General features: G+C 43.1%; 1 protein-coding gene across 5 annotated transcripts in view; it reads right to left on the bottom strand.

Annotated features, from left to right (window-relative positions):
• Window positions 1-16591, bottom strand: part of ORC3 (origin recognition complex subunit 3) — an 876882-nt gene that overhangs the window by 393811 nt on the left and 466480 nt on the right. The gene's annotated exons all lie outside the window — the stretch shown is intronic.

Genomic DNA, 16591 nt, shown 5'->3' with positions numbered 1-16591 from the left:
AATCACGCCTAGAAGATGCAATATGGTAGATTGTCCATGACGCTTGGAAGACCTATTACAGTGATCCAGGTAGTGGGCCTAAAGGACTGACTCCCTCTCATGGAGCACATCACCAAACACAAGCTCCATCCGAGCTTCAAGGTACGTTTAAACACACCACTTGTGTGGACATCAGCCGCAGACGTGTCCATTCACATTCATGCACCAGAATGCAGCAACGACCAACGAAAAATATTTCCGGCTTACACCAGACTATGCCTAAACACCGCTTCCATTAAAATACAGTGATGACTTATGACAAAATTCAGTCCACATAACGAGTCTCTTGCACTTGTACACTCTCCTGACCACCCTCAGCACCTGACCGCATGCCCGATATCTGGGGTTGCTTACAGGAGCCCGGCCAGCCCACCCAATTCCTTATCTTGGCCAAAATGCACACATGCATATTAAACCTCAGAGAATTTCCCACACTCTGGAATGCGGTCCCCGAGGGCATTTCCACAACAAGCGCGGTGAGACTATAATAATGGTAACAGGCGCTTTATAAATGATAACTACAATGCTCCCCCCAATTAAGGCAGGGGATTCTGTAACTGTTCAGAACTAGGAATCACTTCCCCCAACATTCTTCCATGATGCCAGAGAAACAAGCTCAGTCATAGGCTGTTAACCCTAAATTCATGACTGGGAGTTGAATAGCGAATATGCCCAAAAAACGGGCATCGTGAAGCAGACGGTCACACGAATTGCCAGGATCAAAAGACCTTACATGACAACTGTATTTAAATCAATCTAATCTGGCTTATTAAGGATTGCCTATTGTTGGAGCTATAATGAACAAGGAAAATCATAATGCTCAACAAAAAGTGTCTGAGCAGTTTCTGTGGGAATAAGTCCAACATTCAGGAATAACAATCCAAAAGGCTTCCATCCAGCCTTAAAGGTCTCCCCAGGTTCCTTTCACCTAGCTTGGTTGTTGATCGACCACAATCTAAGAGTGGAGGGAAAAGGCAGTCTCCCCTCTGTTTCCCCTTTACGGGTTGGACTTGTTCTTTCTATTACCCTATCCGTTGTCACTTGTACAGGACACGATCTGCTCCCTGAGACATTATTCTCGAAAAAGAGTTCTAATTCCTGTGGCAAGAAATTAGGGCCATGGGCACTGATCATGGCAAATCCCAAAGCCCTAAAAGTAAGCCAAGCAAGCTCAGCGGGATGAGAGGGTGGCCAACTACTCCGACATTGCAACTTAACCTTGAGATCATTGTCCTTTGGCCGAACAAGCTGCTTACCTGCTTCACTTTGATGTTTCTGTCTCTCCCAGTCCCTCAAGCTGTTCCTAGTTCATAGTCTGCAGCCACTTGCTCCAGTAACCATTTCTTTTCAGAATTTCCATGTAGCTCTCTGGCTCTCCAGTCTTCTATTTGCCTTATCAACTGCACTCCTCCCTCTCCACCTCTCATTGCAATATACCACATCTCTGTTCGTTTTTGCCCCCACACCTCCATCAAGATCGCCTTCATTTGCTTTTGGATATTCTTTTCCCCCCAGGGCACGCCTTCCCTCACAACCTTGTTCTTAGGGTTTGTTAATCTAAAACCGGTGGGGGTGCTTTCAACTACCAGGTAGTCGTAAACTATCGCTGCAGCTACACTCTGAAAGCGACACATTAATCTTACACAATGGCTTAAAGCCCTGACTCTTTGGACAATAACATTACATTCACATCTATGGCTACAGCGTGTTTTAATTTCACGGGTACATCTACGAGAAGCATGGGCAGGTTTTATCAGCTAAATCTACATAAGGGAACACAGCCCAATCACACTTCAAGGAAATGCTTACATTTCAAGAAAATTGATGTGAAACATTTGCGATGTAGAATTACAATGTACATCCATGTCAATAGAGGACACATTATGGGATAGGTTTTAATGTAACTACTAGAATATGGCCTTCAGAAAGTACAACAAGGGTAAGTATAACTGCTCCCACAGCCAAACATGTATTGGCCAAACTAGATTAGCTAAATGCTTTATATTAATTGATTACTGTTATTTAGTATTTTCAATGTACAGTTTTTCTATTCATAGACATTTTGAATGACATGAGTCATATTTGAAAAGATCTATTGAAAGTCACTGATTAACAAAATTGATTGTCATTTTGTAATCATGATACATTTCTGTATTATTCTTAGCAGCTTTTGTATTACTCAATTCAGTTTAAAATATAAATAGCCACATGCAAGCGTATAATGAATATAGTATTCACAAACAAAGAATTTTGTATGTAGCACTTCCCTTCCTTACCAATAAATGACATTAACATCTACCCTCGTCTCTTGTGAGGGGTCAGAAAGGTGAGGCGGACGACTTTGTGATGGTTTCTCAACAAATGCAAATTTTATTATATTATAAAGGTCAGATGAGCGCCTCACTATCCTAACCCTGGCGAGGATTTCCCTGCCTAAAATAAACTAAAGGAAACACTCAAACAAACGATAGTCCCTCATACTTATACTTACAAAAAATAAAGAAATACAAGGTAGTTCCAAAACAGTGATGATTGAATTTGTAATGTATCCACAGTCTCTCTTTATAATGTGGGTGAATTCCCCTTCTCCAGGTATAAATGTGATTCTGTTTCACAGTTCAAGAAAAGCAGGAAAAGCAGCACTCTTATCAGTGAAAGTGGTTCCCAAGTTAAAACAATGTTCAAACACAATGCGATTCAACTTCAACTTGGCAACAGAAAGTTCCAGCACAGAAAATAGCAGGCTCTTTCTCTTCCTTGAATACATTCTCAGTTCATCAATAACAACAATAATTGTCTTGGTCAGGATGATTTCACACAACTACCTTTAGCACCACAAACAACATAAATTGTCTCTGTCAGGGCCCCTTTTTAGCACTTCTTCAATTTCCACCTGGCTTACTCCGATGCCAGGCCCACTCCTCCAAAGGTTTGCCATCCAGGTATATTCCTCTGCCCGAACAGCATTTCACAATAATAAGTGCTTTTGGGGTTAAGGTCGACTGACAAGAGTTTCAAAAGTTAATATTTCACAAATTGCAGCTTCAAAACTTCAAAAAACTCTTCAGGGAAAACAAGATACACAATTTTCAGGAAAAAGATCTAGACATTGTTATTCAGATAGGATGTTTTTCCAGTTTTCATTTTTAGGTGCTTTCTGATTTAGGTTGTGTGCTTCTTGTTGGGTCTTTTGTCCCTTCCCGATGTGTATGTTATTATGTTGCACCCTTAAGCCTCCGGGTTATGTGGTGCACATTATAAATGAAAAATAAAACAAATATTGGTGCTATTTAATACTCTTCTGCAAATAATGTTCCTCTCTTTCTGGGTCTCTTTTTTCCAGAAGAGCAGCCTTTCTGCCACTCTTGGTTCCCCACTACACAAGTAACCAAAGACTGATGGGGATAGGGTCTTTTCCTGCTCTTCCCTTGGCTTGGACAATGTGAGTTTATACCAGTTTTAACCATATGTTGTACAAATAATGGGCAACAAGTTTCACGGTTTATGAACCTTTCAGTAGCCCCCTTCTGTTGTTGGCAAGATTTACTCAATTGTAATTGCCTTGGTTTTAGTCTTGCTTGGCTAATGTTGCTCCCTTAGATTGCTGGGTTTCCATAGACTCACACTTTTAAGGTTACAGTCATTTGTCTTTCTTACAATAGGTTTTTACTGCTTTTCACTAGTTCAGTATTCAAGATTAACTTGGGAACCACTTTCACTGATAAGAGTGCTGCTTTTGCTGCTTTTCAATAGTTTGAGAGTCAAACATGCTTTCCGAACTACTTTGATTCACACGCAAGTGTTCCTCACTCACTGAATGCCTGCCCTGCACACCTAAGTGGCGATAGAACGCTCCGGGGACACTATCAATCTGTGAACTCACTGGGTAAGACGTGCACTTACATTCCACTCGCCATTTGCAAGACATCTGCTCCCGTGGCTCCTAATGAACAGACTAACTTCTTCTTTTAGTCCACCACCTCCCGCATCGCCTGTAATTGGAGCTCTCTTCGTTCCTGAGGCCCTCTGATGCACGACAGCCACCAGAGACAGCCTCAAGGCCGTCGGGTGCACGCCAGCCATCTGAGACGGACTCCGGGAAAGGAACACTTCCCTCACCTACGCTCCCAGCTGAGCAGACTCTGCAGATTAGGTCGCCAGACAGCAAGCTTCCCTCTTGAATGCTTCTTGCTGCGCAACCTCTGCACTTCAGGACTTGAAAGGCACAGACGCAGTGGTGGAACATATTCTCAGGGCTTCCGAGGAGTAAGTTGTGGGAGCAGAAGTACCAGAGGAATAGAACCCCTTTGGCTGCATCATTTAATCTGCTAGGTGAGTCAGAAGGGACAATGTTCACAAGTCTACTGTAGACAACCTTTCTTTTGGGGTATGGGCACCCTGCTATTATGGGATGTATGTTGCCTCTCATTCTTAGGATTCATGATAAGTTGTCAAAGATGAAGGGAATGTTGTTGAAAAGGGTCACTGGTCCAAAATACAGCAATGTGGTTGGTTTCTCTCTCCATCTCATGCAGAACCCATCCTCCTGTGAAAGCAATGCTGGAAAATACAAATGATGCAGAGGAGGCCCTTCCCTCCCACATGGTTTAATGACACCAAAGAACCAGAAGAAACACAATTTTAAAACCAGCAAAGCATTACTCCAAGAACTGCCCATTGTATGCCCTGTCCCCATCTTCCATCAAATAGTAACTGGTATAAAAAAAAAAGCAGACAATTCTTCTCACAAGGAGACATGAACTGTTAGAGAGGGATGACAGACGGAAAGGAAAAGGAGAAGGAGAAAAAAAACATGACATGGCTAGACCACATCTCGGCATGACAGAAAGGAAGATGGCTTGATCTTCGCTATTAGCATTTATTGGTAGTGCCTCAAAAATTACAACAGCCTTTACTACCCTTGGGGATTTTAATTTATGGGCGAATAATCCCTTGGATCACAAGGCCTCATCACGGTTACAGACCCTCAAATCAGTTGGTTTTGATCAGCATGTTCATGTCCCAATGCATAATGGTGGTTACACCTTGGACTGGATTTTATCTAAGAACCAGAAGGTGCTGGTTAACGTCTGTGGAAAAGTGCATCTGGTCTGATGATTCTGCTCTCTTTTTCGAGATTCCTTCTCCCCTTCATCCAATTAAAAACTTGAAATTAGTTAGACCATCAATCTTAACTGTAGAAAATGTCACTATTGTGGCTTTTGACTAACACATGATACCCTTATTACCATCTATGGTAGAGAAGCTTTCCCTTGAAGATCATATATCATCTTTCAGATCAGCTACCAATCAAGCTTTCGACTCTCTGGCTCCACTAAGATCAGTAAAACAGAATAAAGTGGCCAGCTTTAACCAATGGTTTACTACAGAGGTTCTGTATGCCAAGGGGCGAAACAAAAGGCAGAAGCATCCGGCGAATGACACGGCTGCGACCTACAAGCTTGCAGCCAGATCTTTTAAGGAAGAAGTGATTAAAGCCAAAGAAAAGAATTTAAATGCAAGAGTAGAAAAGGCCAAATCAAAACCTAAGGAACTGTTCACAGTCCTACAGGAATTAAAAAGGCACTGTGGTTGAGTCATCTATTGTCAAAGACAATGACTGGTGTTAACGTATCCATGAGGGCTTTATCCAGAAAACACCACAACATCAGCAACGTATTCTGGAGCAGGTTAAATTCATACAGCCCACTGATATTAAAATCCCTTCTTGTAACACAATAAATCCAGATACTGGTCGCTTTGCATTTAAAGAGGTATCGAAAAGTGAGGTTATGGAGATGACACAAAAGATGAAGCCAACCTCATGTAAGGGGGATATTTTTCCAGCAACGCTTTTTAAGGATTTCGCTAGAGCGCTTGTTCCTTGGGTCACAAGATTTATGACTCACTGTTTCCAAGAGGCTTATATTCCCGAAAATAACAAAGAGGCATGAATCACTCCTAAGAAAAAAGGAGAACCTTGCTCCAACAGTCGCTGGAAATTATAGGCCCATTACGAATGTTCCTTTTGTGCTAAAATAATTGACAAAATAGCTTGCTCTCAATATCAAACTTTTGTGGAGCCAAAATGAGATCCTAGCTAACAAACAATCCGGTTTTCATGTTAATCAGGGGACGAAGACTGCTCACCCTGATTTAAAATCTAATATTACAGGAATTATCGAGGAAGGCAATGCAGCTTTGCTCTTACTGTTGGATCTCTCATCAGCTTTTGATTTGGTCGATCATGCATTGTTGGCGCAGAGACTGGTCAAGGTGGGTAAATGTACCCCCTGCTGCAAGTTGGTTCAAATCCTTTTTGGGACCAAGGACGGCTAATGTGGTCAAGCGTAATGCCCAATCACAGAGAATGCTTTTAACCTCTGGTGTTCCACAGGGATCATGCTCATCGTTGTTACTTTTTAACGTGCACTCCAAATCTTTAAGTGACCTTCTTGCCTCTCTGGGGGTCCAGTTTGCAAATTACGCAGACGACACCCAGATAGTGTTTAAACTATCTGGGGTCTATAGTGAAGATGTGGCTATAGTTAAAGTATTTAAAGACATACAGGTGTGGATGGCTGCAAACTCTTTGGCTCTGAATGACTCAAAAACTGAGCAGCTTGTTATCGGTACCCAACAAAAGTTACACATTTTGACATACAGTACAAATGTTTCACAGTCAATGGTAATGCCATTATGGTTTCTGACTGAGTTAAAACAACAGGAGTTTTGTTTGACTCACAACCTTTCTTTAAGAAACACGTTTCAGATCAACGGTCTGTGGCAAATTCGCCCCATCTGTCAGCGGCTAATAGAGCTTTGATTGCAGCAGCTATTGTAAATACAAAGCTGGATTATTGCAATGGTCTCCTGGTAAGCACCTCCCCAAGCTAACATAAAGTTACAAGTGACACAGAATGCAGCTGTTCGAGCAGTATGTGGGCTGGGTCGTCTATCTCAGATTTCTGAATCTTTTAGGAAATTGCATTGGCTCCCAGTTGAACAGCGAATACAGTTTAAGGGCTCCGTTCTGGTGTTTAAATGTCTTTCAGGAGAAGCTCCTCTCTATCTCTCTTTGAGAGTGAAAAGAACTCCCTTTAGGTGGACTCTACGCTCAAATAATAGAGTGTCGCTATACCAACTGCGTGTCCTCCTAAAAACGATTGGTGGTGCTGGCCTTAATGCATGGGCACCTACCTTATGGAACTCACTTCCCCCGGATATTAGTGTCTGCGCATCAACAAAACAGTTTAAAAAACATCTGAAAACGCTTCTTTTTGAGGGATAGATAAAATAAGCATATGGTCTCTGCTATAACAACTAAATCAAAACCGTTTGCATCCCCTTTATGTTTTTTAGTTATACGTCTTGTGAGCGCTCTGAGGCCTTTTGGCGAGTGGCGCGATATAAAAAACATATATAGATACTTTCCTACTGGGACTTTCTGGCACTCATAGTATACTTGCAACAACTTACAGCCATGCCGTACAACACAAGTGTCCACCAACAAAAAAGACTGTCAGAAGCCCAAACTGAATTTTATTCAGTTTTCATTAAACAAAACAGTAAACAGACAATAGTGAGTTAAGGGTCACATATATTTTAAATCCTAAGCAGAACAATTTGCAAATGTCATCTTACTAGATGTGTTGGCACATGCAAGATCAGCAAAGCCATACTTCACAGTACACTATTAATACCCAACTTTCATAAACTCGAAAAATCCGATTTACCTAGCTGTACCTCTTTAATAAATTGTTTCCCTAATGTGAGACACCAGAAGGTGTCTCACCTGCTAGTTCCCAGAGATCTGTCATCTAGGTGGCCAGGACACGGCCATCGCTATTTGATCCAGTTTCTGGGGGTGGACCAGTGGAGGAGGATCACCTGAATGATGGGGGGGGGGAGGGGGTCTTCGGGGAGTGGAAGTGGGACACCGACGGGTGAGACACGGTAACTCCTTCCTTATAAAGCCTTTTCCCCATTCTACCCTGTAGGATATTTAGAAACTCTAACCCCACCCCCCTTTCCGACACACACACTTTTACACTGTGACAGACAACGGACTAACACCAGAGCCATTTGCCTGCTTGACATGTCCCAACACAAGGGTCAGGCAATTGACAATAACTTTGTACACCTGATGTCCCTTTCCCTTCCCCACAAGGATAAAAGGCACGAGCATGAGAGCACACTACGAGCAAGGCCGAATGCACGAAGAAGAAGCTATTCCGAACCGGCAGTTCAAACTGAGGAGAAAGACGGCGAGACCTGGAGGGACAACGAGGAGGGAACTACCCGTGCTCTTATCAACTCAGACCCCAAGAAGCCTCCGAAAGGGAAGTCATAAGACCGGGAAGTCCAGCTGGCATGTGGTGTGACAGGTGTCAACGGCACATGGGGCTCACCCGCGCTGATAGCCAAAGCGGGAGAAGCGCTTGCCGCTGTGGTGCCGTCCTTGACTCCTGAGACAAGAAACTCCAACAGTTCAGCACAGCCAATGAGTCAGAAAGGACTGATAGTAAATCAAACTGTGCTGGGTCCAAGGTTGCAGGCGGCAACATTGTTGAACAAAGAATATGTGTATTTGAACTTCAAAAGAAACCCCAGTAAGAAACCCCAGTAAAGGTCCAGAGGCAGAATGGTCCGGTTCCGCGGGGGCACTCATTCGAAGGATTCTGACTGGAGCCTTTTTTGAGCTGTTTGTTAAAGCTACAAGAATCAAGAGGCCTTAGGGGAGGTCGGCATGAGATGTCAAAGTGGTCATACGAGGGTCGAGCAAAACCCCTCGTACACTCGAAAAGTCTTCGACAGGTTAAGGAAAACTGATTGAACTGTGAAATTGGCAAATGTGAACCAGACTGAGCGATGCCTGCGAATTGGAGGTTAACACCGATATACCTGTGAACATTGTGGTGACAAGTGTGAACCCGGCTGAGGGATGGCCCCAATGAATAGTTGTTTAAAAAGACATTGAAGCTTTTGAAGGTTACGTTTTTAGTGAACCCGACTGAGGGAGGGTAACACAGAGAACAAGGATCGAAGCCCGACTGAGGGGTGCCAAGAAGAAAGCTGAGGAAGGTGAATCCCGCACTGTGATAACGCCAAGGGAAGGCTAAGTGTAGTGAACCCCACCTTGAAATAAAACCCAAGTGAACTGTATTGTTTGGCAAATGTGAACCTGACTGAGGGATGCCTGCAAATTAGGGTTAACAGTAACGCACCCGTGAACTTTATGGTAGCAAATATGAACCCAGTGAGGGGTTGGCCATAGTGAACCCGACTGAGGGAGGCCCATGTTGCAATAACGATCGGAGCACGGTTTAGGGTGATCCAAGGGTGAAGAGAAATCGCCCAATGTGAAGAATGATTGAAGATACTTTGTTTGTTGTTTATGGTCCATCAGGCCTTCTAAGGCAAGAAACTTTGCAGTAAAGAGACCTGGCCCCAGAAGGTCCTGGTATTGACAGGAATTGTAACCTCGTGCTGGCGAGGCCCAAGAGCGTGCTGTGCTCAAAAGTCCCACCTTGTCCCGTGCTAAAAAACATGGGGAAGGGAGACCCCAGCCATACCATACTGACTTATTATTTGGTAAACACTTCTTTCTTTTCTGGTAAACATTATCCCACACTATTTTGTAATTTAGCTGTAAGGATTGGCTATTTTCTTTTTAGTATAGGCCCTTTTTGTTTTTTGACAAGACACCACTATGACTGCCTTATTTTTTGATGGTCTTACCTTGCTCCCAGCTTAGATTTAGGTTTAGATTAGCCATTTTGTCTCACCCATTCATACAGTTTAATAAACACCCTTGAACTGTGATCACGTGTGTCTGTCTTTACTGTTGCCACCGTGAGTTCCTTACACTAACAACTGATCAATGTCACCAGGTGATCTTAGGTACCCATACCCCTCGTCCCAAAGGAAACACCTTTGCTGAAGGGCACTACAAGTCCCATATTCCCAGAAGGACAAGAATGAGGAAGAGGGCTGAAGAGGCATGCTGTATCAGCAGTCAGTCAATTAAGATTAATAGCTCACGCCTGAGAGAACCTGGGAGGCATAAAAGGCCCGCTTGGGTTCAGGCAATTAGAAGGAGTGGAAGGAGCTGGAACTGTGACTGTAATGTGAGCTGTAGCAGAAGGAAGAAGGCATGAGGCTGGCAAACCAAGCAGAAGTGAGAGAACTGCAATGTGCCCAGATACCCCTGGGTTCGGTGCGCTATATAAAGAAAAAACAGGAGGGACGCTGGAACATAGAAACAGCAGATTTCGGATGCGTGTTCTGAGAGGGTCCTGTTCTCCCAAACTCTGAAGTGCAGAGGCTGCGCAGCGGAAGGCGTGCAGGAGAGCTGTCCTTCCCCATGTGAGCCTGATTGCTGTGGTTGTAGTGCAGAGGAGGTGCTGGAGACTGAGGTATGAAGCAGTTGTCCAGCTGTGGGCCTCAGGAGCGAGAAGGGCTCCAGAAACATGTGGCTGCACTGGAGACAACTTTGCAGAGGAAGGGTTTGGGTCCCTAATAAGCGAGAAGCAGTAGAAGTTGTGGCAGAAGTCGGGAAAACATTGCGACCCGCCCAGCAAATGTCAAAGAAGCAAGTGAGTGAAGTACAGCATTCCAATACCTTGCAGAGCATTGCTGGCAAAAGTATCTAGCTCCCTGTTAACTCGCGTAAGAGTTAAAGCGAGTTGAAGTGGTGTGTTGATACTGAAATACCTGAACAATGGAAATGTAGCACTCGCGTATAATGTGAAAGGTCTTTTACTTGCGTGAGAAGCCAACGTTGCTTAAACCCATTGTTCAATCATTAAAAGACTTACTACATTGGCAAGTGGTAATGTGTCACCAATTAAGGAGAACCCTGAGAAGACCATTACCGAATACCTAATCTTGACAATACAATTGTTGAAATCTTTAAACCTTGAAAACTACATCAAGGAGTGGTCGCGTGTGTCTAATTGTTGTCAAACTTATAAGGGAATAGGGGTCTCAATCCCCTCTTCCGAACCACAGAAGCCAAATAGATTGACCCCTCCCACCGTGGTTGGCACGGGCGCCTGAAAACTGATATCACAGGAAGTCACGTGGCAGCCAATGGGGGGAAGATGGAGTTAGGGAAAAGGGGATGGAGTGACAAAGGAAAGGAGGGGAACATACACAAGCAAATACAGCAATATTCCTGAACCTGTACCTCTATTTCCTGAACACCTAACCTGACCTCCTATACCTGAAATGACCTTGCTACATATGGACCATAGGAGCTCTTTAAACTCCACTTTGCACCCCACAGAACATCAGCGGATAACCTAGAACATGGACTTTGAACATAACATAGGGCTTGAACATAACGTAGGACTTGGACAGTCATTTCTTGAACACATATAGATTGGCTTACAAGCTAAATGGCACAAAGTGGTGTCCCTTTTTATGAAGACACGAGACACATGGCCCGTCGGGCACAATGAAGCCACAAACAATGATTTAGGAAAAAAGACACACACGAACATGCCCTTGTACTGTGTGGACCCATGCGTGTGCTTTAAATAGTCTCTATATCTTTCCCAGTGCCCTGTTTTATCCGTTCAGAGCTTTATAGTAGGTTTTCTCCACATGGCGTGTCTAATGCATGGCATGTATTTTAGGGCGTGTTACATCACACTCCCACTGCCGCGTTGAAGTAATCAATTAATAAACAAAGTAAGCATATAGCAACTCCAAAATATGAACACTGGGGTCAAAAACACTTAACTAATGGTCCAGATGCCTCACAAGGACATCCGGACCCTGAAGAGCGATGCCCGAAGCTTTTGGGAGCCCGCTTCACCGCTGCGGCCCGTGGTTATTCAGCTGTTCGTCACCGTCGCGGCCCGGGGTAGCTCCAACAGTCCTTTGGCGTCTGAGAATTTCCGCATGCCTGCTCCTAAACTGCCATTGCCCGTGCTGAGAATCATTAATTACCTGCACCGAGGCACGGGCGGCAGCGAGTTTTAACAGTTGCTGCTAATGAGCAGCTGTTGTAGCGCGCGATAGGAGAACTACACACTTCCCAACGCCTCATGGGAAATGTAGTTTATCGCCTCTTGCAAAGCAAGAGGCGCCGACCTGTGCCTTTCCTCAGATTCCTGACATTGTGATACCCAAATGAGGATTAAACTCCATCCTTCACTTTTACACAGGAATACAATTATATACCAATCTTTAAACCTTGAAAACTACAGCAAGAAGTGGTCGCGTGTGCCTAATTGTGATTTCTAAAGAAAGACAGAATCCTATTATTTACGTTAACGTGGAATACCTTTCATATAGAAGAAGTTAAAATGTATAAACTATTGAAGAAGAGAATAAGCACTGCCCAAACCAAGGGTCTCCCCATAGTACTAGTGAAACCAGCCTTTCTCAGAAGAAAGAAGCAATATAGCTCTACTGTGGAGTTAACAGTTCATTGGCCTAAAATATAAGTGTGCAAGCATTACCTGAAACTAAGAGAGTGGAACTAAGGCTTCTGGGTAATTACTAGCATAAAGTTGCAAGCAAGGTTAGGGAAGGGAAACTGGCTGCTTGTAAAGATTATATTGAAGTTGTCATAACCTGTAGTGCCTGATTCTGTGGAGGAGAAGGAGAAGCAAGTCTGAAAGGCAAACCCAAGTTGTTATTGTGTCTGACGGACAAGAGAGGGAAAGAGGCTGCCCTTTTTTGAAGATAGTTATTAAGAGGAAGAGTGTAATTGTAATGGGTTATTTATAACGCGCTTAATACCTAGAGGATTCTAAGCGCGGATCCGGGGATCGAACCTGTGTTGCTCTGCTTCGTCTTGCTGCCAAGATGAGCGTGTTGCCCCTTAGCTATCCTGAGACCTTGCCTACTTGAAGTTGTTGACATATTTTAAAGTATGTCTTGTTGAAGCCTGTCTAGAAGTACAAATCAGTGAAGCTTTGATAGTAGTTCAAAGTATTGAAGTTGTGGTGGTATAAAGTGTCAATAGATGCAACACTGTAGTTGCCATTCTCATGGTGAATCAAGTAGAAGTAACGTTGTTGAAGTGGAAGCAGCAGGACTAAGAAGTCATCCTCACAAATATACCATCGTGAAGTCTAAAACTGTAACCAAGAGAATACTAACTGTTAACCAAGAACTGTATATTACTGGCAGTTGTGGTTATTGCATTTCTTTTTGAACTGTGGCAAGTCTTCTTGGAGAAGTGACAAAATCATCAGAGCTGGGATTACCATTGACGCTATTTGGTGGAAGTGAAAAGTGGATATTTCACCAAGGAGAAGAGATTTGCTGGCATTGGAACGTTGGTTATCAACATTTTACAATGACTTTAAAACCTCAAGAACTGATTTGAGACATTTCTATCTTTGGTTGAACTCCAACAGAATTGACCTTGAATCCTGGGGAAGGGCAATCACCCAGGACATTGGAAGGTTAATCAGAGACTGTGAATGTTATGTTGTATTGCCATATATTTTCTTTGTTTATTTGTTGCTTAGTGTGAGGGCCAGTTATACTGAGTTAGAGTGTTCCCTCTTAGCCTTGGGTTAGGCAGGGAAATCCTCAGCAGAGTAGGGATAGTGAGGCATTTTTAACATTTTCTTTAATAATAAAATGGCATATGATGATAAATCATCAAACAGTTGTCCGCCTCGGATTACTGACACCTCACACTACACGCAGAGACCTATATCATTAAAACCATGCATGGGTCTTGTTGGAGTCATGAGACACCCATACAGCAGGTTAGAAACAATAGATGACTGTAACACAATACTGGAACCATGCAAACCTTACCTCCTTGGTGCAAGAAGATGCTGTGCAAGAAGAGGAGGGCGTGCAGCTTAGTTACTCACAGCCAGAGTATTGTGGACTGTGGAGCCAATTAAGATTCCACAATCATGTAAGCATAGCAAAAGTCTTATTTACTTGTGAAGAGCAACAAGACAACAAATCTGGTCTCTCGCAGTACCATCGTGTGAACTAGCGGCAGCCATGTTTGGTCTGGAAATGTGTGTTTTTAAAAAGCACCCACAGAGAACACAAGCTCACTAATCTGTCATCCAGATCAGTGGATCTCCTGATCTTTTCTTGCAGCTTGCTAAGTATTGGCCTGCTCCTGAACTCAGGTAAGTGGACACAAAGTCATATAGGAAGTGGAAGAAGGGCCTAGTTGGGATTTCTTTGAATGAGCAAATATTGGAATAAATCAACTATTCAAATGAGGACACAAGAAGAACTTGAATGGCATGAACCAGAGAAACAGCAGACATACCCAGCAGAACACCTGATGGGAGCCATGAGAGCGAAGTCTTAACTTTTTACAGGTTGATCGAGAACTCCGTATTTGGGCTAGACCAGGAGCACTCATGAAGGTAATGTAGCTATCCGCTGCAAGAAGAAACAACTACTGAGCATCACACTGAAGGAGCATACAAAAAAGCAGTGACAACTCAAGTGCATAAGTATAAAACGCAGTACATCTACTAATGGGGTTAGGAAGTCGGGTTTCCAGTCTACCGACAAGGCTGACGACTTACACACCCAAAGCAATGCATCATGGTTTGATGACGATTGTTGTGTAGCCAAATATGAATTAAACCATGATCTAAAGACTAGGACCAACACAGGCATATTAAGTGTCAAAATGAAAGCCGCCTATAAAACCCAAGGCAGTACAAAAACATGCACAATTTGTCACCAAATGGCACCCTTAAGCAAAGCCTTGGAAGGTGAAAGACCAAAGAAGTTTTTGGACTATGGTAGCTAAGGGTACCAACTCACAATCAAGTTATATAGTCTCCAATTAAAGCACTGTTATGGCTGCAAAACTATGCATCTATTATGTGTAACACTGATCGAGATCAACGCCAGGATTGCCCTGGCGTTGATAAACTGTACTGAGGCAGGAGTGTATACATGTATAGCCTTCTTTCACAGCAAAGGAAATAAGGCAATGCCTTGGGGGTTTACATAATGGAAAACCAGGTGGTGCAGATGGGCTGATGTCAAATGTGTTTGCAATGCATCCAGTCTGGTGATCTATCATGATGCATATTTTCGCTGCCGTTAGTTCCTCTAGAAAAATACTGGGGTCCGGATTACATGTAATTATTATTACAGTATATAAAATGAGTGACCGCTCCCACCCACACTGTTGTAGACTAAGCTCTCGCAGAGATAGTGGGGAAAACCTTAAAACAATGTCTGGCATTAAGGGTAATGAATGGGCAGAGAAGAAGTACATTTGACACCCTTTACTGGCAGATTTTTGCCCACGATTTTCTACATTGTATCATCGTACACGATGATTAAGAAATATGTAAAGAAGAAAGAAGGGATCTTATACACAGCCCTTTGGGACTTAAAGCAGGCTTGTGATTTGGTGGGCAGGCTGATTTCATGGTAACAACTGAATGAACTGGGTATGCTAGCTGCTTATTTTTATTTTTTTAAACAGATCCATCTAGGATAAAGTAAAACAACAAAAGTCGTTTAGCCACATCATTCCACATCTGGTGTTAGACATGGCGGTTCATTTTCTCCATTACACTTTGTTTTATTTGTGGCTGACCTGGATGAAATTCTAGTCCAAATTATGGCAGTTACTACAAAATTACCTGGTACTCGGTATCTATCTTTAATGCATGCTGTTGGCACGGCCTTGTTGGATATAAACTACGTGGTCTACAAGCCAGTTTAGTAAAAGCAAAGGATATTTTTGGCCTAAATAAGCTTGATCAGAACCTATCAAAAGCAAAGATGCTTCCTATTTGGAAGGATAAATGTCAATATGTTTGGAGTTTTAACTAAATTCAAGTAGAGCAGGTACAAACAGCATGATTACCTGGGAATAACCAATGCTCAAAATGGGAACTGCGTAGCACATAAAGAAAAAAACAAATCACACATCCAATGCAACCAGGAATAGCAGCACTAAATTATTATTTCAATGATGATGCTCGCATTTTTTATAAGTGTTTTGGAGGGTGTACATTGAAAGGTATAACTGTGATGCTATATGGCATGGAATTCTGGGGCATCACCAAAGTCGATAGTGTACAAGCTGTTCAAAAGATAAGCCTTCACGCTATAAATAGGGTATCCAAATCTATAGCAGTTTGTGCTCTGAGGTTGGAAACGGGTGTGTGCCTGGTGGGATCTCTGGCTAAATGCACCTACTTAAGTTACACCTATTTAACTAGTTGTGTCCCTTGTTGTAACCCCGAACATTCAAAATATGGTTATTGGTATTACCAATAACATGTGGGTTAAAGGAATTAGCAGCTGTGCGCCCTGGGAAATTACGTGCCGAGGGCATCACATTTACCATCTCCTGGAATTTGTGTTTATTTATTGATTTATTGAACATTTGTATGGTGCCTATACAGCAGAAAGTGTTTCCAAGCGCAACAAGACTAAGGGGATGGGGGTGTGGGGAACAAAGGAGGATAAACGGCAATACACGCTCCTACTAGGCCTTGTGACATTCGGATTGTGCAAGTGCAGCAAACGGGAAGTGCAGGGGGATGGGGGAGGCAGATCAGGGCGAAGGGGA

The sequence above is a fragment of the Ambystoma mexicanum genome, chromosome 4p (assembly GCF_040938575.1).
Source record: "Ambystoma mexicanum isolate Mex_15411 chromosome 4p, UKY_AmexF1_1, whole genome shotgun sequence".
Lineage (NCBI taxonomy): Eukaryota > Metazoa > Chordata > Amphibia > Caudata > Ambystomatidae > Ambystoma > Ambystoma mexicanum.
This window is presented reverse-complemented; position numbering and strand designations above follow the sequence as displayed.